Source organism: Sparus aurata, chromosome 8 (assembly GCF_900880675.1).
Source record: "Sparus aurata chromosome 8, fSpaAur1.1, whole genome shotgun sequence".
Lineage (NCBI taxonomy): Eukaryota > Metazoa > Chordata > Actinopteri > Spariformes > Sparidae > Sparus > Sparus aurata.
The window spans coordinates 14,790,932-14,816,102 of NC_044194.1; the positions used below are offsets into that span (position 1 = coordinate 14,790,932).

Below are 25,171 nucleotides of genomic sequence, written 5' to 3' on the forward strand. Positions count from 1 at the left end.
TTGTATTCAACTTTTGTACACTCTTGGTGTTCCCGGTCAAAAATGACCAGTCATTAGGAATGAATGGGGGAGACTACAATTAGTGTAAAAAACTGATCTCAGGTACATCCTCATATGGACACACACACACACACACACACACACACCCCTTGGTTCCCAGGCAACCACCACGGGAACCTTAGCCCAGTGGAGTCTCTCTCCCGCGGGAACAACACCTGTTCTCAGAAAGTTGTTGGAACATTGTTTCAATAATGTTGAACTTTTCTCGCAGCTTTGGTAGCCTATATAAATGCTTTTTTTGAGGCCTTGCTCACAGTTCATTGTGTGGCAGCACCATGGCACGTCGATATACCATAAATGAGGCTATTGATTACATATGTGATCACCACACTGGTGAGGAGGAGAGAGCCCAGGAAACTGACAGTGAGGATGGATTAGAGGAGGAAGTGTCATAAGATGAAGACGACACAGAATATAATCCCCACCTGAGACCCACCTAACCCTTTGACCGGGAACACGACTAGTGTTACTTTATGTGACTGTATAAAAAAATTAAATGGTTTCGAAACAAATGTCCTTGGTAACTTTTACCCTAAGTAGTCTGTGATAAACAATATACTATGTTTCATCTTATCATTTTTTATAGTCAAAATAATCCAGAAATGATGCTTTTTAGAACTCAAATTCAAGATGTATACACTCAGATCAGTGAGGTATACAGGCCATAAATGACAAATAGAAGTTCAAAACTTGTAATGTTCAAAAGAACTGAAGTTGATAAAAAGATCTAACACAACAAGTAGTGATAATATATGTATTATACAGTTTTTATGATGAGTTTAAATGGAACGGCAATTTTTACCGGGAACACAAAATTGTTTAACAAGAAACGAACACAACATGAGGGTTAATAACTGTAATACTAATATAACTAATATAACTAACACTAGGTATCCCAAGAAACTGTGAATCACTGCAACCATTAAGCTCACTATTTCAGATTAGCAGTTTGTTTAAGGTGTGAACCAGATCACATTTTACCTGGATGAGAGAAAAGTACAAGTAGTGCAAACAATGAATTATTGAGTGAGCTTGGTAGGATGAATGAAGAGGAGCTGAAAATAGAAGCAGATCAAGATAGACAGCAGTCCCATTCTTTTATCTTTTTTTTTTGGCATCTGGGAGAAAATCGTCAGCATTCACATCAGATGTATCATGATGTGTGTAGGGCTGCAACGATTATTCGGCATAATTGATTATGTCGACGCAATTTTTTTTTTAAAGATTTGAGCCAGAGCAAATTGCTTTAGCACCACTACTAGAATGCGCACCACAGTGTGGTGTAGAAGAAGCAGAAGTAGCAGCAGCAGAAGAAGAATATGAATGATGGCAGAACATGTTGAGGAGAGCAGGAAAACAAGACCAACAACGTCCAAAGTGTGGGAACATTTTGAAAATAAAACTGTGAAACATGTGACGTGCAAACTTTGTCAAACATAGCTGTGATTTCATGGCAGCACTACAGCCATGCATGAGCACCTGAAACGTAAGCACCCTGGAGCTATGGTGGCATGTACGCCAGACGGCAGTCTCACGAGTTGAACTGACAACAGTTATTTGTCTTAGTTATCAGTGGGTTATAGCGTAGCCTATCTGTTTTGTAATGGTTTGGAGCATATCGTTGCTGTCGGGTGACCCCTCCTATCTTCAATATATGGTATTACATTTCCGTGTGACTGTAGTAGCCTACAAACCTACAAGCAAATCAAACCAAAATGGATTTGCATTTTTTTAGACATATTCATCCATTAGTGTGCAAACAAGAAGTAATTTATTAAAATTCATAGTTACTAAAAATGCAACAGGTCTTGAATGACAACAAGAACTGTGGTTGAACCCATGCTCCCCCTTGTATCATCAGACAAGAGGCCGGCTGGAGACAAGCTTCTTGAATACATTCATTGGTTAATAATGTACGGACATAAAGGGTGGCCAGTAAAATTGATTATGAAAAAATAAGTCAGAATTGCAAGTAAGAGGTTTCTGTCTGACAGCAACGATATCAGTAATAATTCATGTGTAGGATATTATATCAGTACAAAACAGTAATAATATAAATTGGATAAAACACTGAATAGTAAACCTCCACTTAATACAATGATTTATAGCATAATAATAATTCATATGTAATCAATTAAAAACTGTAATAATTAGTATTAGGCATTACAATGTGATAAAACATGATGCATAGATTTCAGCTTCATAAATGTTACACAATTCTTAACATTTAACATCAACTGTAACATGCCATACTTTTTCACAAGCCTATTTTTCATCTGTTGTCCTATTACAGGTACTGATGTACTTTGGAGAGCACCCTCTGTCATAGACAGAGAATCCCCTATCTTGGTGGAAGTCAAATGAAGCAAAGTATCCAAATCTTGCATCACTAGACCGGTCATTCTTGTGCATTCCTGCTACTTCTACTCCTTCTGAGCGACTGTTCTCAGCTGCTGGGAACATAACCTACAAGAAGAGAGCCAGCCTCACACTAGAGCATGTTGATATGCTCACATTCCTGCACTGCAACTTGAAGAAGTTGTCAGTTATACGGTCATTTGTGCTGGAAATTAATTTCATTTTACATTTACTGGCTTTATGTAAAATTATGGACTTGGCTGCAATATTTATAAGGATGGACTTTTTATACTTTTTTATTACTGTTAACTGCTGCTATTTTTAGTTGTTATTTGTTAATGTTTTTGTTTTCACAACTTGCACTTTGATGTATTATTTTGTTAATTTATGTTTCATTAAAATAACAATTTAAAAAAACATCTGTGTTTCACACTATTATGTTTTCAAAAACATGTTTCATGGGTTTTTAATTTGCTCTGAGATGAGGTAAAACCAAAGCCGAAACAGATGCTGCCAAAATAATCATCACTAATCGAAAAAATAATCGATAGATTAGTCGACAACCAAAATAAGTTAGTTGCAGGCCTAAATGTACGTTCATCAAGGTGAAGGGTACCAATTATGCTGCCCTGAAGTAATATACATTATGCTTAACATAGTCATGTTCAATCGTGCTAATGTTACATGAACCATTTAACTGAGGAGCATTAATTAGATTAGTGTAGAGTGTAAAACAAACTGTCATGAATGATAAGAGCATTGAAGAATGGCAGGTGAAATATTATCTAAGACATTCTAATAAAACAGCCTCCAAAAATACTTCCAGAACACTTGTCGCCTCAGCAGGACAAGAACTAATCAGTGCTGTGTTATAAGAATAATTTTCTAGAAGACATAGATGTTCCTGGAGTAACTGTATAATAAGGCAACGCCATTTCTATTCAGAAAATCCTATTTCCTGTTTCAAGCGTGCATTAGTTGAAAGAATTTAAAGATATGGTTAATAAAAAAAAAACCTAACTAAAATAGAGCACACCCACTCAACAATTTCCAGCAATACGACTCTCAAGCATCATCACCAACCTTGATTCTATGTAAAATACAAAAAGAAAAAAGGTACATCCAAAGATTGCTGAAAGATGAGATGAATAAAATTGCCTCAAAGATGGCAGATGTATTTGTGTGCTGGGAAGCCTTCTATTGATGCACACTGAAGAGACAGGATTTTACTATCTGTGAGTGTGATTGAGCATGTCTGCAGAACATTGATGCTTTTACCTCCCTGCAGGACAAACCATAAGGGAAAAGAGTCTTATCACAGAAGAACATTTAAATGAATCAATGTGTCTTGTGGGAAGGACAGGTTAGTCCACCTGCAGGGGAAAAAAGAACCAAAGTGGGGCTTCATGATGTGGTCAAAACTCACATTAGGATGATTTTCATAGATAGTGATATTGTGATGTGTAATTAGTGGGAGTGATAATTGTTTTCATTGCAGTTTATTTATTCACTATAAAAACATCAACAACATGATGTGATATTTGTTGGGGTCTTAAGATGTCACTTACATCTGATAACAAGATTTGTAGGCCAAAGCATCTCTGCAACACTACAGTACTTCATTATAGTTTGGTCACACATTTTACCTTTTTCAAGAAACTGAAGCCTCTTGCAATTTGAATATTGCACTTGTGATAATATCGTGATTAATTGTGCAGCCCTAAATGAAAACCTGAGAGTTTAGTACCACCAATAATGTGAGTCACAAATACTATTTCTGATCCTTCACTGGGATTTTGTGACAGAACATGTGCTGTGCAAACGAAAAGCTGCTAAACATAGGAGGAAGATATTGTGGGAAAGGTGTGAACTCCTTGAGAGATTTCTGTTAGTGACTACAAAGATGTTCTGCAAAAAATTATTGTATCATATGAACAAAGCAGTGTGTGGGTGTGGAGGAGCAACTGTGAACAAATGTGTTACTCAAAATAAGAAAGCAGACTCTACAGCCTGCTCGTCTCCTCCTTTCCCTCACAAATACCCAAATGCCTCTAAATCCCCTCACCACCATGTTCAGGACATATCACAGCACCACGTAATGCCAGGATTAGATAATCTCTCCTCAACAGACTCTAGAAACAATTGCCAGCTGTGAGTCATCAATGAAATGTCTGTCTCCAGTGCCCAATAATTTACTGACCTTTAGTAAATGTTTTACCCCTCATGGTTAGTGTTAATGGTATGGATTTCTCATTTCCCTCAGGAGTACTGGAGGTTCGGCTCTGCATAACTTTAAGATAAGGACAGGAAGATCCAGTCTTTGGTGATCTGACGGAATAAGATCAAGCATCACTGAACATTATTGGATTCCACATATCCTAACAATGTTAAGTGTTGCTTGTTTGTGTTGTCTTGCTGTTGCAACACACTGAGCTGGTCCCTCTGATCCTGAGGTTGGACATGTAAACCGGGAAGAGGAATCTGGAGATGTGGAGAAGTACTTTGTAGGCAGGCAACGTTGTTGTGTTCATCAACTGAAATATTCTTTTTCTGTAAGTTCATCATGATTTTCATCTTTGGTTTTGGTTAAATGTCTCAAGAACTATTGAATTTCATAAATTTGGTATAAATATCTATGGTGCACAGAAGATAATTCCCATCAACTTTCGCTCTTGTGGGTTGAAGTTTTGACTTAATTCAATGAAATAACTACATGTGATGGATTGGTGCATTGGTGTAGAGACTTGCATTGTTCCAAGATGTAGTATCATGATTTTGGTTTCATGAGGTGCTATCATGAGGTCTACGTTTAGGTTTAAGAGGTCAAGGTGCATAAAACTTTGAGTAGATTCCAGACTAAAACTCTGTGTGAACAACAGAAATATGCATCCAAAGTCTTACTATCAGATTTAAAAAGCTGTACATATATGCCTGATTCTGTTCTATATATCTCAATCATTGTATAAAACAGTGCACAAACTTAATTTCTACTCCCACAATCATCTATACATGGATGAAGAGACACCTATTTGCACATCAATACCTAAGCCTGCTCCACCTCTCTTTGGACCTGTCAATGGGAACAGCAAAGAAAAAGTACAGCTGATTCTGTCTATCAGCAAGACATTTATAACACCCAAACATGGACCTGTAAACCATCATCGGGGTAAAATCTAAATTATCGTTATTAAACGTCAGAGGGTCAATCAATGATTATTCTATAGAGCTCATATTGAAAGAGACTTTCAAAGGGCTTCACAATTCAAGATCAAATGAACAATCATTAGCAGTGAGGTTCCAAGGTAATAAAAATAATACAACTCATCAAATGAAGCTTATAAATGTCACTTGTAAATAACTGGGAAAGTGGCTGGAAAATTGCTCTGATAACAATTTGTAATTGTGTTATGAAATAATTACATCGCTGTTTGTGTTTGACCAACATCCGATTATTAGAGAAGACTGAGACATGAGTTTTACTTGACGCATGCCAATATGACTGCCTGAGGTGAGGGGAGCTGGGTTACTGTAGGACTCCACTTTGAAGTCTGTGAGTGCTAAGCATTTCTACAACAACCTCAGATACCTACTCAGCTTGGATACCCTGAATAATTCCCACAACCAGCAGGGAGTGCTTCCAAGATCATGGTTTGGAGAGATCCATGTGGCATGAGGCAGCATGAGCAATCCTGAGCAGAAGTGAAGGTGTTAACACTGTTTCTAGGGATGTCCCGATCAGGTTTTTTTTTACCGCGATCCCGATCCGAGTCCTTTAATATTTAGTATCTGCCGATGCTGAGTCCCGATCAGAGACTTGGCCTTAACTAATTTTTTCCTAGATAATACAGCTGCATTAAGAAAAAAAAGTACCTGCATCCAAGCTGTTCCTTAATAGGTTTTCTATTTTGTTGAAACAAAGTATAGCTATACTTTCATATGGCTACTTCTTATTCTGTATTCTTATTTTGTATATGCCGTATCAACTGAGTAGTATTATATGCAGCTCCGCGAAACGGCCGTATAGCAGATGTTACATGTCACCGTTGGACTGCTTTCGCTTTCTATTTAAGTTATTTCCACACAGCAGACATTTTATCCACAGGTTTGCCCGAGTAACGTTACGCGCGTGCCTGCGTTCTACCACAAATTGTGCTCTGATGTTTTAAAGAAAAAAAAGAGAAAAAAATCGGGCTTGGGTCCACGTTCAAAATTGCCGATTCCGATCAGCAGGAAAATGCCCCGATCGGCTCCGATCCCGATCCTACAGATTGGATCGGGACATCCCTAACTGTTTCTATATATTAGGAAGAGCATTAAAAAAGGCATCGTTCACCTGATTATTTGTGTCCTGGCCTTAACTGTGAATCTACCCCCGTTTGTCTAAAAGCCTTACTTCAGTCTCTTTTTCAACTTTTTTGCTCAGAAACCAAACCTGTATGACAAACTGCTCAGAGAATACTGTAACCCTGAGTTTTGTTATGTCCCTGCATTACAGTCCCAACTAGTCATGTAACAGATAAAAGCCTCAACTGCACTCTCATCCACTTGCCTTTTAGCTGTGCTCTAGCAGAGCTGCAATTAAGTCAATTTCTCACTGCAATGTTCAGAGCTGATTCAATACAAAACAAGCACTTAGCAATGTTCACACATCAATAGTTTTCTCAAGCAAAAAGTTAGCTTTCTGTGGCTTTCCCAGGTGGAAAGAAAACATTTATTTTATGTTACTCTAATGCCTTTAGTTTGTACATCTATTTAGTTTCTACATTTCACTGCTGGAAAAACAAAGGATGTAAAGAAGCACTAGTTGAAGGCTTTTACTGTTTACTAGTGTGCATTAACAGTCAATTAAGACCACAAAGGAGGACTAGACCTCATTACAGCATCAACAAAGTCATTACAGCTCCAACCAAGCACTGCTGAAAGAAGTAGATTAAAACACGTTGAGGTCCGTATGAGGTGTTTAAACCTGGGCTTTAATAATGTCCCGACATCCCTCATGTTGGTGCATCATGGTTTGTAGGGGATACTCTAAACCTAGGGTGCTAAAACATTTGTCTTTGGTTGGCCAAAACAGAATCCAAATGACTTACTTTTTGCACAAACTAATACATTTGCTGCCGTGCTTAAATCTTTTAAATATAATACATTTTGGGATCCTACATATTTAAAGAACATTCATTCATTTTTAGTTTTGTTTCCAATAGAAACATATGGCAGTTCAAATTGAACCCTACTAATTTAGCTTTGGCCCCTGTTTTTAATCGCAAAAATGTTAACAAATGATTGATCAGTTTGGCTAATTTTGTAAGATAAAACAAAAAGTAAAAATGTTCTGCTTCCAGCTTCTAAAATGTTAATATTTTCTGGTTTCTTTACTCCTCTATGCCAGTAAACTGAGTGTCTTTGGGTTGAGGACAAAACAGGACATTTGAAGACATCATCTCGTTGTACAGGGGCAACAAATGTCTGTGTCCTGTGTCAATATACATTTTATTTGTTGAGTCAAAGTTCAAGGTGCTGGTAACAGGGATACCATGTAAATGGAGAAAGAGATCCTATAGTAGTCTAGAGGTGTTGATACTCAGATTTCTTCAAATCACCTAAAGTAATGGTTTCCCCGCCTAACAGATGCTGGATCTGATGTAGTGTTAACTACGAATGAGGTTCAGTTGGGGCAAAAGGGCAGAGAAATGCAGATGTACACAGAAAGTCGTGTTCAACAAAGAACAATGAAGAAGGCAGTGAATTCCTATCTTGAGACGGAACAGACCATCAATGCATGCCCTGGAAACTGTACACGCAGTCAGTCTGAGAAGAGAACTTCTTCTCAGTCAGCATCAATGGATTATTGTGCTGAGTCGGACTGATTAATACTGTTAAATCATCTGGGGGCAGTCACCAAGGAATGAACTAGTCCTAATGATTGTTGGGAATTGGAGTTTCCCTGCCTAATATTCAGTTATTACATCACACTGCAGCTAGGGAAATTACCCTCTTGATGGCTGACTTACTCCAACGTTGTTATGTAAGAATGTTTCTAGAGTGGATCTTCGCAGAGTCACAATTACACACAAAGCCAACAATCCCAGGAGTCACTTTCACTGAAATGTGATGTTATAACTGTATCTGTAAGCCCTTTTAACAAAGCAAATGTTTTGAAAAAGCGCAGTTTCAGTATTATAAGATTCATAATTAAATGCTACTTATAATCACCTTATAAAGTGGGATATCAAGAGCATTTGTGCGTTTCTGAAAAACAATGTCAAGTACTGTCCTATAAACATAGCAGTAGGGATTCTCGATAACGACTGAGTTCACAGCCTGAAGTAAAAATAGTAAATCTGGTTGGATTGGTAAATACACTATTCAGGGCTGAGTTTAAGATGACAAGTAAAAATGGTAAAAACTTGTTTTTAATGACTCATTATGAATTATGAAAAATTATGATGAATTCCATGGCAGCAAACATGTAACAATCATCACTATCAGACATTCCTGTACAGTAAACCTGGATTCCTAAACACTTTTAGACATGGAATCGCCAGACTGGCAACATTAACGCTCCAAGCAACCCATAATGCATCACTCTCCAGTGATAGGCTCAATCTGTACTTTCCCATTTTAAAAAAGTGTTGCGCAAATGTCTAGCCTTAGAATTTTATACAACCTCCATTTACTTAAATTTAATTTCCAGGGGGAAAAAAAGCATCTGATATTTGCGTTAAAACTCTCTAGATCTTTGCAGAATAAATGTACGATTTTGAGCAGAAGAGTAGAAATAAGTTTGCCAATTTCTCATATTTCTGCAACTGCCATTTTCTTACCCAGATGTGACTGTTGTTGATAGCACGACATCACACTGATTCAATATATTACTTAAATTGGTTTATTCCCGATTTTCAGCACATTTGGAGTTAAAATTTGGCTACACTTAATACTAGTATTATTATACTATTTGTAGAATTAGGTTCCTGGGTGGTTGCATAGAGATGTTTCCAAATTGTGCAATCCAAACATTAGTAACTCCAGAATACTTTCAAGTTCAAAAGTCAAAATATATCAAATGTAGATGGATGTAATCATTTTCAAAATTCCTAATATGTTTTGATTGGGCCACCAGTCCTTCTTTACAATTTTTTTTAGCCTTTCAAAAACAGCATTTCACTGCAGTCTAAAAAGGGCTTGCACTTCTGATTAACGGTCAAATAATGCAAGTTATATTAAATTAATTAAGTTGATTAAAAGCTATTACAAGGAACATTCTGTTGCTGATTTCAGTGGCCCACTTCAGATAAATGATGAGAAGGGTGAAACAAAGTTACTACATCAGAAGCTTCTTTCCTATGGCTGTGAGACTCCTCAATTAATCCTCAGCACTCAGCCATAAAAAATAGTTTCACTTTCACGTTTTACCCAACCCTGATAAGTCAGAATCCGACCCAATTATAGATATCAAAAATAACTATAACAATTAAACAGAAATAGCCAGTCTTACTGCTGATGGTCTCTTTTGCGTGTATAGGTCATATAGAGGCATCAGTATGTAACTGAAATTGTTTTATAACCACTTAATCAAAAAACCTCAATTGAAGCTTCTATTGTAAAAAATGACATTGGATATGTCCCACTTTCAAATGACAGCTTACGCTTAACACAGCTTTGAACTCAAATGCACCAACACAATGTATAATTTAATGGTGTGTAAGAAAGACAGGTGGGTTATTTTTACCATGAAATGAGGGGGGCCCTCCAGTAGTGATTGGTTGGTGTTTCTATCTCCGGAGCCATCTTGACACGGCAGGCTCAATGTGAATCCAAGGTAGAAGCAACAAAGATGTGGTGAGGTAAAGCAGAGCTGACACTTGGTGCACACACACACAGCTGGGAGGTGAATGATCCTCCTCCGAGGAGCAAAATCATCAAAGCTCAGCAGGGATCCAGCATACAGAACAGAAGACGAGAATGCTTTCAATCTACACATGCAAAACAAAGCTGACGTAAAGCTTCAGAGCTTGTCTGTACTGTACTTTAAGAAACTGCTGGGAAAAACAGCCAAACAGTAATCATTACTACTTATATATAATTATCATTTTACTGTTGCACAGTGACAGGGTTGTAGTTGATTACCTCATCTCTGAAGCAGCATATTTTTGCACTGTCACTATGATTTTAAATGATACAGTAAATATAATTGCACAGGTTAGGAAGCAGAAATCGATGTTCTGTTTCATTATTGTAATGAAACATCATCTAAAGCTGCAAGACTTTCAGAGGACTTTCACCCAAAGAAAGATGGACATTTAAATTTTCAAACTACATGCATAGATGTTGCACAGATGTTCAGATGTTTTTTAAAAAAAAGGTTTATACTTCAGTTTCTCTTTATAACTCTGAACGATGGTCAAGAGCTGCCAGATGGAAAAGTATTACCAAGAGTCCTTAACATCAACACGCGTCAAAACACGGTGCCTGACAAGGGGCAAAAATCTGGGTGTCCACCATGGTGTTGAGCCAATAAACAACAATGATTACTACAGATTCTTTTGACATGAGGGTGAATGCCAATTGTACCCATTCACATTCAAGACTAAAGTCAGCTGTTATTTGGAGGATGATGTTTGTGGTTCTAATGCATTATACAGAAAAGTGATTCTGTTGTGTAGTCTATCAATCTAGGAGAAATTAAGGCCCTGGTGGTGCAGTGGAGTCGCAGGTAGCTGGAAATACCAGATGTCAAATGCTTGTTGTCCAGGGTAACTGTGAGCCGAGACTAATTAAATGATCGAATGAGGCAGGCTTTAATGACGCACAACAAATGGTTATTAGTGGATAAATCTCTGCACACCAGATTATTTTCCCTTCAAGACCGCTGGCATATTAAATGAGATTTCAGGCATTTCTAGGGGGCCACAGACCCTTCACTACACAAAACAATGTGACAGTAAAAGGGGTTGTGTTAGTGCACTTTGTGGATGAAGGCGAGTTACATTTCAGATCATGGTGCTAGAATGCTGTACATTTTTGCTTGTGGGTAACAGTGAGAATTTTGGCTTACGTAGCAGTGAAATGCAGGAAGTACCAGCGGCATTTATTTCGTGAGAGAATAACAGGAATTATCATGATTATGGGGTTGTTTTGTATCTACAAATTCCTTCTTGCTAAGAGCTGTAAGAAATGTGAGCATTTGTTTAGTAAGTGGATAGCAATGGGTAATTATCAGTAATGGTGATATTTTGGAGTCACAGCGGTGGTACGAGACTGGAGCTTATAAATGATAATCCTGTGGGGAGACACTTTTCCGTCGTTTTATTTTGTTTGAGTTAGTTTGTGTCGTGTCTCTCCCTGGGGATAGTAGGGCCCTATTATTTCCGCGATCACAGAGAATCTATTTTTTAATGCGATATCACGGAATTTGACATAATTTCACTGAAACGCTGTTTTCGTGTGGGAGAGGAAAGTATGTCTGAGGAAAACTGCACAGAGGGAAGCAAATCTGAGAAAATTGAAACTGAGAAACTCAACATTAACCCCTCAGTACAGAGCCGAGCAGTTCCCGAACGACTTGTATGTGTCAGATGAACTGTTGTTTTGCAAAGAAGCAGACCTGAGAAATCATAAGTAAAGGCGTAATGCGTGAGATTTAGCCACCTGTCCGATATATTATTATATTATCGGCATATAATACCAGAGTGACTGTAAACTGCTGCTAACAGAAGCTGCTGTTGGCTAGTTAGCCCCATTAGCCACAGCCCTCTTAGCTGACTCTGCCTGGGCTGAGAGCTCAGAGGATAGGGGGAGGGTTGGTGTTTTCACTGCTAGCTGGTTAGTATGTTATTGACATAACGTCACAAGTACGTTATAATTTCTCATTTTGTTGGTCATCTATGCTATTTTTTTTTATATTTACTAGTTACATTTTCAGAACAATTTCGGTATGCAAACATTTACTGGATCTGCCTGAGAGCTGACCAAGCTTTTATTCAATGAAACCCAAATGAAACCAATAAAAACACAAAATATACTACTGTATGAAGACATGATGAAGTCAAAATGTTTTTGATGCACTTTAATTTACTGTACGGTACAGTATTGAGGAAATGTGCTTGTCACCTCAATAAATTTAAGGTAATTTCTATTTAATTTGTGTACATTTTAGTCATTTACATTAAAAACACACAGTTTTTGGCAGTATAGTAAGAGTAAAAGGTAAAAAAAAAAAATGGGATTCCCAAAAATTAAAACGGACAAAACAGAATTCCAAAATATTAAATCGGAAAATTTTGGGAAGAATAAAACGGAATTTGGGAAAAAATAAAACCAATTTAGGCCCTAGAACAGGCCCTACGATAGTTCATCAACACGATCCAAAGGTTAAGATCGATTTCATTTGGAATGCACATTTACGTGCATTCAGCCTACTGCTGCCTGTAGATCGAAATATTATTTTGCTACCAATTTCAGGAATGATCGACTGAAACTCTGTATGGGGACCACAAAAGTCAAGTACATAAGTCCTGGGGCTGCAGAGGTGTAGGTTTAGAGATTAAGGGAAGAAGTGCACATTTGATCTTGGTTTCTGACCCTAAAATCTAGGCCTAAGGGCATGATGTCTATTATCTATCTACCATATAACTGAAATACATGTCTCGTAGGCAAACTCCCATCAGTTTCCTTTATCAATCTCACTCTTTTCTGATTTTACTGACTTCCCTTTTCCCCCTTTTCTCTGATCTGGTTGGCCGTGGTGCAGGGAAAAAAATGGGGGGGGATATGATAATGTGCAATTACTTAAAGTGAAAAAGACATGTTTCTGTGTTTCTAGGGAGCCCCACAGCGCAAGGGGCATTTACTTTCTCTTACTGACAAAAGTGAGTGGTAAAGTAAATGAAACAGCTTCCTGGCTGTCTACCTACTGGAGCCTCCTGTGATCAGCGGTAGAATGGAAAACTCTTTCTATGTTTTCATGCCATACTGTGAAAACCAAATTTGGCATGGTTATGAATGTTGATATATTGCCATTAGCACAAATCAATAAGAGTGTTTCACAATAGACAAAACAATGTTAAGTGCATAGAGGACTGATTCCTGAGGTTTCACAATATGACTATTTAAAGACTTTGACTTTGTCCCTCCTTCCTCAGCTTGCCTGCTTGCTGAAGCGCTACCTGGTTGCTAGGCAGCCCTGCTGGATGACGAACAGCATTCATTTGAAGGCTCAATATGAGTAACTGAGGGTCTCTCTGTGTGGAATTAATTGCTTTGGAAAGCTCAAAAAGAAATCCTCGAACATCCAACATGTAGTTTTTTTTAAATTGGCTTCTAATAACATGTAGTTCATGTCATCAAATGTCATGTTATCCTCTACTGCATCACTTCCTCTCCTGAACAAGTGTAAGATAGCTTGTTATACTATAATCCTCTGTTCTTCAATCCAGACACAGAGGAGGTAATGAATGCACACACGTACATAGGTCACTACAGCAATAAACACGTTTATTGCCTATAAGGTTCAAATGAGCCTACAAGAAGGTTCCACAGTAGAGCAAACATCATCTACATTAGCAGGTGTCGGCGCTGGTCAGCTTTTTTAGTGCAAGGCCTGAGGCACAACTACTTCCATCTTGGTGTCACACACTTGAAATTGGGCAACAACATAGGCTCACTCAGTACATGATACATGGCTATTTGTACAGAACAAAGGATTGGCTTTCAGAAAAAAAGTGGTAGTTTACATTCTAACATTACAACAACAGCATACAAACACAGAAAGAGAGGGAGATCTTTTCTTTTGGACAAATTGAAACTAGTATAACAGATCCACCGCACACTGTCTTTTGTTTTTTTTTTAAAGCTTTGTGTTTCAAGAGCAACAAGAATTTATATAGTTGACATTTTGGCAAATACTCAGTATGACAAATCATCTTGTTCTACAGCGCACACTGCAGCAGTAATCATGACTCAAAACATCTTTCTTGGTTTATGATTTATTGTCTCACCAGTAACCCTGAAACAACGACTCTCACCCGTTCAAAGCAGACCTTTGCGTTGTTTTAAAACAGGGCTTTCTTCTGTCTGAACAGCCACTAACAAAACTGACCAAGAATGTGATAAAAACTAGACACAGTAGTTTTATACCTTTGCCGAATAACACAAGATAGCTAAATAGACAGAGTCACTAGCTGATTGATTTACTCCACATATCTAAGTAATTTACTGCCACAGGTCAGTAGGTCAGAATGTCCTCTCTTATGAGGCATATTCTCCTGAGACAACCCTAGTGGCTAATAGCCACCCCCCTGTCTAATACAAAGAACCTTATTATAACATTTCATCAGCCTGTCATTGTTTCTGTGTTACTCAGCTCTGATACAATGACATAAAACGCTTGAGTCGATTCCCCCTATTAGTAAGCAGGGCACCTTCCACAAACAGTGCAATATACACAGCCGCATCCATGCAAACACAGGCACGTACCATTCTTGTTTCGATTCAGACTCTGATTGGTTTGTCCATCACTCTCCCACACTTCAGACAGAGCCCAAATAATAAAGGTTCTCAGTGACAGAAAATCAATACTTTCAACATGACATGTTATAACCTCCCTCAGACTTCAACCTTTCTCTTGTTTGTTTAAAAAAATACAAAGCAATCTTCAACTAGAGACTAAATTGACTCACATAATCATAGAACTAGAGTTACAGCTGGTGACATTAATTACCATTCCTTGCTCATGTTGACCAACATGAACAACAATCCAACAAAGAACCCACATTTCTCCATTGTTGTCTGCAAAAACAAGCACAGGAAGTGAAGACCCAGTGGATTAACTTTACTTTTGATGGAAATGTCCCCACAACAACTCACTTCAAAACTCAAGCTCAAGGATCAGTCATTACAGAGTTTAAACTTGGAACCTGTAAGTCTGGCCACTTCTTAAGGATCTAAATATGAGGTTATACAGCTTAACCCTATTGGACATCTATTAACCATTCATCATAATTAAATGACAGACAATGGAATTTCAGTCATCTCCTTCAAGAAGTTATCTCTTCTTGGAAATGTTATAGCTAGTGGCTACTGGTTTCATCTGAACCAAAGATTGCAGTGGATTTTTTTTCAAAGGGTTCCAACTCTTCAGAGTGTCCCCAAACCCCATCTGGGCAGTTGTGTGAGTGTGTAAGGCCTTTGATGTAGGGAAATCACCCTTTTGCCTTAAACACATTCGTATTAGACTGCCAGAAATAGCTCAGACAGCTTGTTACTAAAATTGTGGGCAGAATTGCTCAATAGCCCAAAGTAGCAGCAATCTACAGAGAGCCAAAAATGATTAGATCACTTTTTACGTCCATACTGGGAAAAAAATACCAGTACAGCCATGCCAGAGATAAATATGTCACTAAATAATTCTAAGTGCTGTATAGTAGGCAACTTTACATGTTGCAAGTCAAGTTGCCAATGATACAGCGCTCAGAATTACCATGCCCTAAATGACCGAAGAACCTTCATCAACATGTCACTAAATTATGTTTATGCTTTCCATATGTGAAACTTTCACTTACTGTGAAAGATTTTTCCAACTCAGATCCAGATAAGCGTTCTCTGCCACCAAGCCATTACTGCCAATTTTTGTCTCACACTATATTGTTAACCTATCCTCACATGCCACAGTGACCGCTTGGTAAATGTGAGCACATCCACGCAGCTTGCTAATCAGGTTTTTACTGAGCACCACAAAGGCCACGAGGGCTCAGCTGAGTTTACACAGAAACAAAAGAAGGAATCAACATTAGCCAGTGGCAAGTAGAGTCTGCACAGAATGGCTGCTGTTGAGCATGATGAGGGAAAAAGGTTGCATTTGACTTGCGGCCCCATTACCTTCAGTTTACTTCTTTGACAAAAGCCTGTGTCCGATTGAATTATTTAAACCTATTTAGAAGAAAATTAAACTTCAGCATCGAGAAGTTGGGGGGGGGGGGGGGGGGGTGTCACTGAGTAAAACAATATGATATCAAGAAGAAGAGAAAATAATAATAAACTGCATGATGTTTTGACCATTGTGTGAGCTCTAGAACTGAGGAAAGGTGTGTAACTGTGGGTGAGTGTGTGACTGTCTATTATGTGTTTCGTGCAGGGAAGGGGAAGGCTGGCGTCAAGGCTGAATTATATTTTACCCTGGGTTTCAATCATCATTTTGCACAACAGGGCTACAAGGTTTTTAGCATGCATTTGCATACATTTGCATTGAAGATGCTTCATCGCACAGGAAGTGTAATTTATTTCTATTAGTCCTTTGCCTACAAGTGGTCGTGTTTGTTCAGAGTGTATGTGATGCGGGTATACATGACACTTGGTACTCGAAGTCCCAGCATGCATCCCTCTTCGCAGCTTGTCAAGTGTGAAAGGGTATACAAAACAGGAGCGCCTGTTGTTGAGCTACCTTGATTGAATTCTGTTAATTACATAAATACACAGTACTGATATTAACCAGTATGATCATGTTTATTTGAGCTCCTGAAATGCAGTTTAGTTAAAACAACTCACTGGGGGAATATCCACAAAATTTGAACATGGGATGATTTCAGGTTTTACCATGAATGTAAGCTAGTTTTCATTTATTAAACTAGAATAATGTTCTGTTCAAAATAAGAGAGGAGCAACAATAAAGACAGCAACTAGTGATGTCAGCTGATATTGTGTCCTGGGATGGAAGCCTGCATACTGGTACTGTATGCATGATAATACCAGAGATACCAAACACAGATGAAAAGTATTTTGAAACAGCATCGTAGGATTGAGATTGCTGTCCTTCTCTAAAAACTAACAAAACAAGAAAAAGCGGATAAAAGACATTGTTGAACCAAGGATGCCATGTTAGACCACGGACATACATTCTTCTGAAAACAACTGTTGCTGAATGTCAACATTATATGATAATTTAGACCAACTTTTAGATATTTTTCTGCCTCTTTACATACCTGTCTTAGTAACATCTGAAAATAGTAACTATTAATCAATTAGTTGACAGATAGATGAATGAATGGTGAATGATTCTGTCAAAAATCCCCTGACTAAATGTTGGCAATGTACGTTTCTGCAAACCACGGATGTTAAATATAACATATTTTAGGTATAATTTTCAATTTTATCTTGCCAAGCTTATGCTTATGCCCACGTTAGGTTAACTCCATCACCATCCCCTCCACTTGCCAAAATGAAAGTCGGGTCATAAACGTGTAATGTGAACATGACATGACAAGTACAAATGTGAACGCACATGCAGTATTGCAGAAACTTTAACTGCCAACATTTAATCCTGGTGACTGGGCTAGAATATCCACTATTTTCTTAAATCTTTCATGGTAGAAGATTGGTTTCGGTTTTTAATATTTTTTTTAAACCAAACAATGAACCTAGTCAACATGTTAAAGGGGCTCGATTTAACAATTTGTGGCAATGTACATACATTAATCACTTTCTTAGTGGCCATAGGTGAGCTGATTATAATGTGACGTGAGAAATTAGAACTTCTGCGTCTCTTTCTACTGCTTATACAAGCCTGCGGACAACTAGATTGAGTCATTTGATGCTACTGGACTCTTGATTTCTTTGTCAAGGACTTGGATTGGATTTTCCACAACAGTCCAAAGGATGTGACTTCATGCACATTTTTGAGCGCCTCCTCTCTGCTAACAGGGAGCAACAGTAGCTAACATTAGTCCACTAAACTTAAATTAATGACCGGCTTCCAGCACAACACAGAAGTCCCACATGCCCTTTTGATAGAAAATGAAAATAATAACTGTTGGAGCTCTATATTACTCAAATTATCTACTTTCTGAAAGTCTGACAGGATATGTGCTATTAAATTTATAGAGAAACTATTTAAGAGAAGCGACCTCTAGATGAACCCAGAACATTAAATGATCCATTATGCAGTACTCTGGCACAGTTGTCAGTACAGTGAGAACCAACTTTTCAGTGGTTAACTGCTGCTGATGTCTAAATGGAATCAGTGAGTAAATGAAAAAGACACAACACTTGTAGGAAATGGATTAAGCAACCTGAATGTGGATGGCTGTGAGGTTATAGCCTGAGCCTATAGAGAGATAAAGCTGCTGCCTAAATCTTAACATTAAGCAGCTGAGGGATTTGCATTTCTTTCATCCTATTTTGAGAGTGTAGTCCTTCTGGTGAAAAGGTTGCTAGGAGGTCAGTAAACCAGACATACTTAGCAAGTGATGGAAATGTTAGGCGTGATGCTGAGGAAAATTGAAAGGTGACTTTGTCCAAAAAGGCAAGGGAGAAATGTGAAACCATATTATAAAAAAAACCTCAAAGCGCTCACACAAGCAGCCGAATCAATCACAATGCTCCACTGTGAGCATGAATGTATACAGATCTCAAACAACCAGTCTCCACAGAATGACTCTTGGACAGCTGACCAGCACAGCCTGGCATATTCCTCATCATTACTACAAACATACCAGTTACTACACAATTACGAAACAGGTAAGTGAAACAAAAGCAAAACCTTTACTAACTGAATACGATATATTATCAGATGTGGAATACACACTTTGCTCTTAACCCCAGTTGAAGAAGATGAAGCTGCTGCCGCCAATACTCCGCTCTTCCAAATGTCCTGTAGGGTCTACTTATGTTTACCTGTCAATTAAAAATCAAATATATATTTTAGAGCCACAAGATATGGTAAGAAAAAAAACAACATTCTTATTGTGATTATTTCAAAGGAATTGTGATTGCAATATGATTTATGATCCCAGTAGTTTCTTATTTCTGTATCACAATTTTCATTTTTACAGAAAAAATATTAATATCATGATAAAGTCTCATCTCATCTCCGAGAGAGATAAGAGATGAGATGATAAAGTAGCATTAGTTAGTTGGGGTCTGTACCAAACAAACGTGTTTTTTCTCGCATCTGGAGAACAGGATTTGTAGAACGAGGCAGCTCTGCATCACTACAGCACTTCTTCCTCATGTTGTTTAATCACACATTTTGTTGCATCCCTCGATTTGAATATTGCACAATATTGCAATTTAGATGGTATTTCGATTATTTGTGCAGTCCTGATATATTATACTATGAATGAAATGAATGAAAGTTGCAGAAATATTCTTTGACTAAACAAGAGGATGCAAGTAAGCCAAACAAAAGATGGCACCACAAGATGCAAACCATTACAACGTAAAATGAATGGTTTATCAAAGAAGATTAATTCTAAATAAAATGAGCTGAGTTTATATGGACAGCTGGAACTGCCTGAGGAAAATGGCTTGCCAAATATACACAGAAATGGTCTACAATGTATTGCCAGCACTCAACAATAGAATTGCTTTTCAGTCTTCCCCACATGTAATAATGAGTTGGGCAGCCGATGATCACTGCCATAAAACGACAAAGTCTGAAAAGCAGCATATGGTCTTAGCTTCTCTAATCTTGTCCACTGGAAATAAACAGAAGCACATCTGCTGTAGTGTCTTTATTAAAGCCAATGGCTAACCCACTGACACACCACACAGTAGGAAATTTAAAGCAAAAGGAAGAAAAGGATCCTTATTGACAGCATAATATTGCCGGCACACAGCAACAGTCTCTTGAGAAAGACCAGAAGTCAGGACAGTGAGATAAAACTAAATATAGCTAGCCACCGTTTTGCTGAGCTAATTCTCATCTGTTGCTGTAAGAATTAAAGTGACAAACAAACACTACTAAAAGGAATCTACATTCTCTGTTAAAAAGCCTGATCTTTTCTCTGAGGATCATTAAATAAAGGAACGATAACAAAACTGTGTGATAAAGATCCTTTACAGCCAGTGTTTAAAAGGAAAATCACATGGGCTGTAACTAATTATTATCTTCATAGAAAATCATTTTCTGCATTAATCGATTAGTTGTTTGGTCTTTAAAATGTCAAAAGATGTTGATGATTGTTTTCCAAAGCCCAAGATGATATTATATTTAGCAGACGCTTTTGTCCAAAACGACTTACAGCAATTCCTACATATATTCCAGGGTTTTCCCTGCCATTATACGGCTTAGGCGCGGCGCCCAAGCATTTTTGCCTCCCGCCTAAGCAGGGTTCTCCCCAGACGGTGTGAACAGTGGCGCTGCGCCGCTATACTCCGCGCATGACGGTGACGAGTGTGTATCCATCCGTCCGTCCGTCCGTCCGTCCCCCGGTTGACGGCTAGGAGCTCCCGGCTGACGGCGATGAGCATCCGTCCATCCCCCGGCTGACGGAGTTGATGACCGTCCGTCCGTCCGTCCGTCCGTGTCTCCTCCCCCCGTCAAGATGCTGACTAGCACATCAGGTGCAGTTTGGGATTCAGCATCTTGCCCAAGGACACTTTGACATGCAGACCAGAGGTATCGAACCAGTGACCTTCCAATAACAAGACGGTGGCTCTACCCTCGAGCCACAGCTGCCCACCTCCTTAAAGGTCTTGTTTTGTCCACAACAAAAAGATATCCGGTTTACAGTCACAGATGGGTGAAGCAAACCAGACCACATTCACATTTAAGAGGATGAAATCAGAGAATCTTGACTTGAATTTATTTTTTAGAAAATGACTCAGTGTCTATGAATTTAATAGTTGCCAATAAATAAATCAATTTGTGCAACTGTGCCTTAAGAGCTTAGCTATAAAATAAGTATTCAAATTGCAATTACTACAGATTGTTGTGTGATTTATTAAGTGTTAATTAATCACTGAGGGGTTAAAAAAAAAAAAGCGGTCACCATCTGCTTTGGTTCCCCAGCATGCAGCGTGCCAAGAGTGTGTGAAGGACCTGTGGGATTGCCTCGGGGCTGTCCTCTGTGCCACTGCCTGCCTCAGTGCCTCTTCACATGAAACTATACAGGGAAGCATAAATGTCTACATATGCTTCTGCCTAACTCTCTGAGGCCTAGTCTCCACTGAGACTAGGTTAACTCTCAATCTAGTCTGACGGAGCGCACTGGGGACATTCAAAACTTGCAAAGACATATCCTTTTCCACTTGGTTTTATAAAAAATAGATTGCTACTTCCACCAACAGTACCCGTGCAGTGAATCTGACCTAAATGAGGAGTTCACAATATATTGTTTTATTTTCATGGGTCAAACAAGTGTAAAATACGCAAGACATGTGTACCACTTCAGGGTGACAACAAGAGGTGTGCTGTTGTTCTGCATGAGAGCCATTAATGAGAAGAGCTTGTAACAAAAGCTGAAAGAGTCTTTGAGATTGGCTGAGGTGAAAACCTGCAGTCACAAGCATGGAAAGAGAGAACAGTCTAAAAGGTCAACAGGCCAGATACGACCCATTAACAAGAGCTAGTCATGCATCCAGAAAGTGGAGCTCTACGTGGTAAATGGTGGAAATATCTAATGGTTTATCTCGCTTTGGTTAAAAGGCCAGAGATGCTGTTGAGCCCGTAACTCCAACCAGAAAAACTGCTGACGGCTACATCAGCACTGCCACAGTAACTTATACAGACATCCAATGCCGCCCACGCCACATCAATTTTATCAATTTCCCACAAAGCTAAAAACTTTGTCACTATGGGCTCAAGGACAGAGGAGGAAGCCAAGTTTCATCTTTCCTTTTTCCTTGGCCAGTTAGAATCCCCCACCCACCCATAAAGCTAGGATGACAGGTTAATTCCTGATCACAAGGCGATTAGAGAAAAAACTGTATGACTGCTGCCACAGGAATAAGGCTTGATTCATAAAAAAGACGAAGCAATCCATCAGGCTTTATTCTGAGCAGAATAGCTCATCTGTCTCCATGTCACATTTTTCATATTGAGACATAAGGAATGTAATAACCACCATGTTGCTTTAGGTAATCTGCTCCTTTTTCTGTTTTCTTGTGAGTCGTAATGCTTGTAGTCTTACTAGGGGTTTCACGATTCTCCAAATCCTTGATTAGATTACATTTTCAATTCTGAGGTCACAGTTTGATTCGATTCTCGATCTTTAATTTAATTTTTTTTTTTAAAGCACAGGTTGCTATACCATTTTTAGACTAGAATTTTATGCAATATAATATCTGACCTTTGTTCGCAATGTACCACACTACATTGTCAAATTTAAAATATTTATTAACAAAATAATGTAATAATAACGTACATCTTCAGTCAATTGGAAACTTAAACAAAATAACCTGCCATTTAGTTTCTGCAGTGCTTGCAAACTGGCTTTTTTGTTGACAACGCGAACGTTGTCAACATAACTCACTGGAAATCCAAAATACTTTCACACCAGGGACTTCAGTGAAAGAGGAGGGGGTTGAAGTTCTGTCGATGGGTCTCCTGCAGTTCGGATTCAGATTCAGATTCAGAAAACTTTATTAATCCCTGGGGGGAAATAGTTTTATGTTCCAATGCTCCGTGCAAAGTAGAAATAGAAATACAGCATGAATGGAAACAAGCGATAAAGATGAAGATGTAAATAAAAATAAAATATTAAAGTAGACATCAAAATAAAATAAAATATCAAAGTAGACAAAAAATACAAATAAATGATAAAATAGATTATAGTTGCCATTGGTAGAAATAGTAGTAGAAATAGAAGAAATAGTAGAAATAGTTGCCATTGTTGTAAGAGTGGTGTTAGCCCCTTTCAGGAATAGGGTGTTGCGTGAGGTGTGTGTGCGAAAGGTGCGTAAGGTGTGAGTGAGCGAGCGAGAGTGAGGGAGCGTGCATACGTGCGGACACTAGTGAATGAATGGGAGAGGAAGGAGAAGCAAAAGGATTAGCACGAGTAGCAACAGCAATAAAGTGTACAATATAGGCTGCAGTTTGGCTGTGAATAAAGGCGACGGCTAGATACAGCAAAGCTCCCTGGTATTATTTCCCGACCAGCTTAACACGTGAAAGGGGGTTCACCCCGAAGGTTAACACAACCACAGCCCTGGAGGAAATCATCTCCCCTGTGCTTCCCGACCACGGTCCGGGAGCCGAACAGGAATGGTGTAACACCATGTTATCATTTGGCTGGCTGTAGCTAATAGCTACTGGCTTAGCTAGTAGCTAAGTTAGAGGAGGTTGATTCACAGCACTTCAACACGTGTGTTATGTGACATGGTGGCGTGGCAGCATCGACGATTCCATTTTTTAATTCGGAGTTCGAGACTGTAACTTCATTTCGGTTAATTTCAATTTAAAATCGAAATCGTGAAACCCTTAAGTCTTACAAACATGGTCATGCTGATGCATACCTCATTCAGCAGTGGTATCATTTCAAGGAAAAACGTAAAATATTACTGTTTATTGTCTCTTCTTCCTCTTAAAACACTTTCAAATTCAGTAATTGGCTAGAAAAAGTGAAAATAAAAAGTCTTACAAGAAGTCGATCGTGGTGAATTTTCACCAATTTTGAATCAAGACAATCATGAATATCCTCACATTGTTGGCTTGAAAAGGCTGTCTAGCTAAGCCTGTCACCATGGCTGAAGACATGGCTTGTTCATTGCAGAATGACCACCACAAAAAGACACTTTATTGGATGTGGTTAATAATATGCATACCAAACGAGAGAAACTGCAGGGAGTTGGGGTTAACGTCATTAATTTATCCTTTGTTTTTGCAGAAAGTTTCGCACTGCCACAATTCTAGTTTCCATGCCTACTTGCAAAATGAGTTAATATTGTCAACCAATCAACTACCCTTAAGAGAAATGGGACTGAGACTTTCCCTGCAGGCTGCTAAACAGAATGCTACGGTAGCACACGGAATCGCAGTATAATCTTAATTGCAGAAGGGCTAAGTGAAATATTCAAATTGCAAGAAGCTGAAATTTAATGACAGAGGTAAAATGTGTAACAATTTTACAAATCCCGCCTACAAATCTTGTTCTCCAGATGCAAGAAAACTGTTGTTGTTTTTTTACAGACTTCATCATCACATCATCATGCAGGGCTCCAGGGTGCAACTATTTTGGCTACACATGCTGCCAATAATATGTCGAGTATGACTAAACATTTTCAGTGGTAGCACTGGTGTGCCTGAAATTAAGTAATTTATTCATGTTTAAAATATACAATCTCTTGTAGTTTATGCTGTTATTTAGATGAAGAAAAACATGTAGGCTTATTTGCAACTTTATTCCTGTATACAGTGATGTAAATATTGCATTAAGAAGCTGAATTCAAACATATGCACCTAAATAAAAAAAACTTAGGAGCACCAGCCCAAGTCAGTCTGGAGCCCCTTTTGTGGTCTTAATGATTTAGATTTTTTAAATGGTGAAATCATCTGCACAAATCACACCACAGTATCTGCAGAAATAGTCACAATATGATTTCTTGACCATGTCCTGCAGCCCAACATTGTGCAATGGCTCATTTCACAGCACTGACACACCGACTGCTTAGTCTCGGAGGGCTGCAGTGTTGCTGAACTGCACTTGGGACAAGTCTCGACACCACAGACACTAACCTGAACTGCAAGTCTGCAGACTCACACAGAGTGATTAATCTCTGCCAGGAGAGACAGCCACTATTTCAACACACAATTAATCTCAATTTCTGGAGGGAAATTCAGCCACATAAACATGAACACTGATACAAACCCCTTTCATTTTTATATAAACATGGCAGCACACTGTATGCCTCCCTTCTGTCTTGTGATAAACACAGCTTGTACACGGGCATTTCTTTCCTCAATAATAATTCCAAGTGCTGCCCTTATTGGGCAATTTTCGATCACTCAAACATCCAGACATTGGGTGTGTTTTGGCTCTAC

General features: G+C 38.6%; 1 protein-coding gene across 4 annotated transcripts in view; it reads right to left on the minus strand.

The window, feature by feature from the left end:
- Nucleotides 1–25,171, minus strand: part of LOC115586727 (tumor protein p53-inducible protein 11) — a 43,326-nt gene that overhangs the window by 17,365 nt on the left and 790 nt on the right. Inside the window, exon 2 of one of the 4 annotated variants that reach the window (XM_030426025.1) lies at nt 18,995–19,083. The exons of 1 other annotated variant lie outside the window; for it this stretch is intronic. The gene's annotated coding sequence lies outside the window, so the exon portion shown is untranslated. Of the gene's footprint in view, nt 1–10,147; nt 10,360–18,959; nt 19,084–25,171 lie in introns of those variants that run through there. 2 more of the 4 variants (XM_030426024.1, XM_030426027.1) reach the window with 2 other exon arrangements.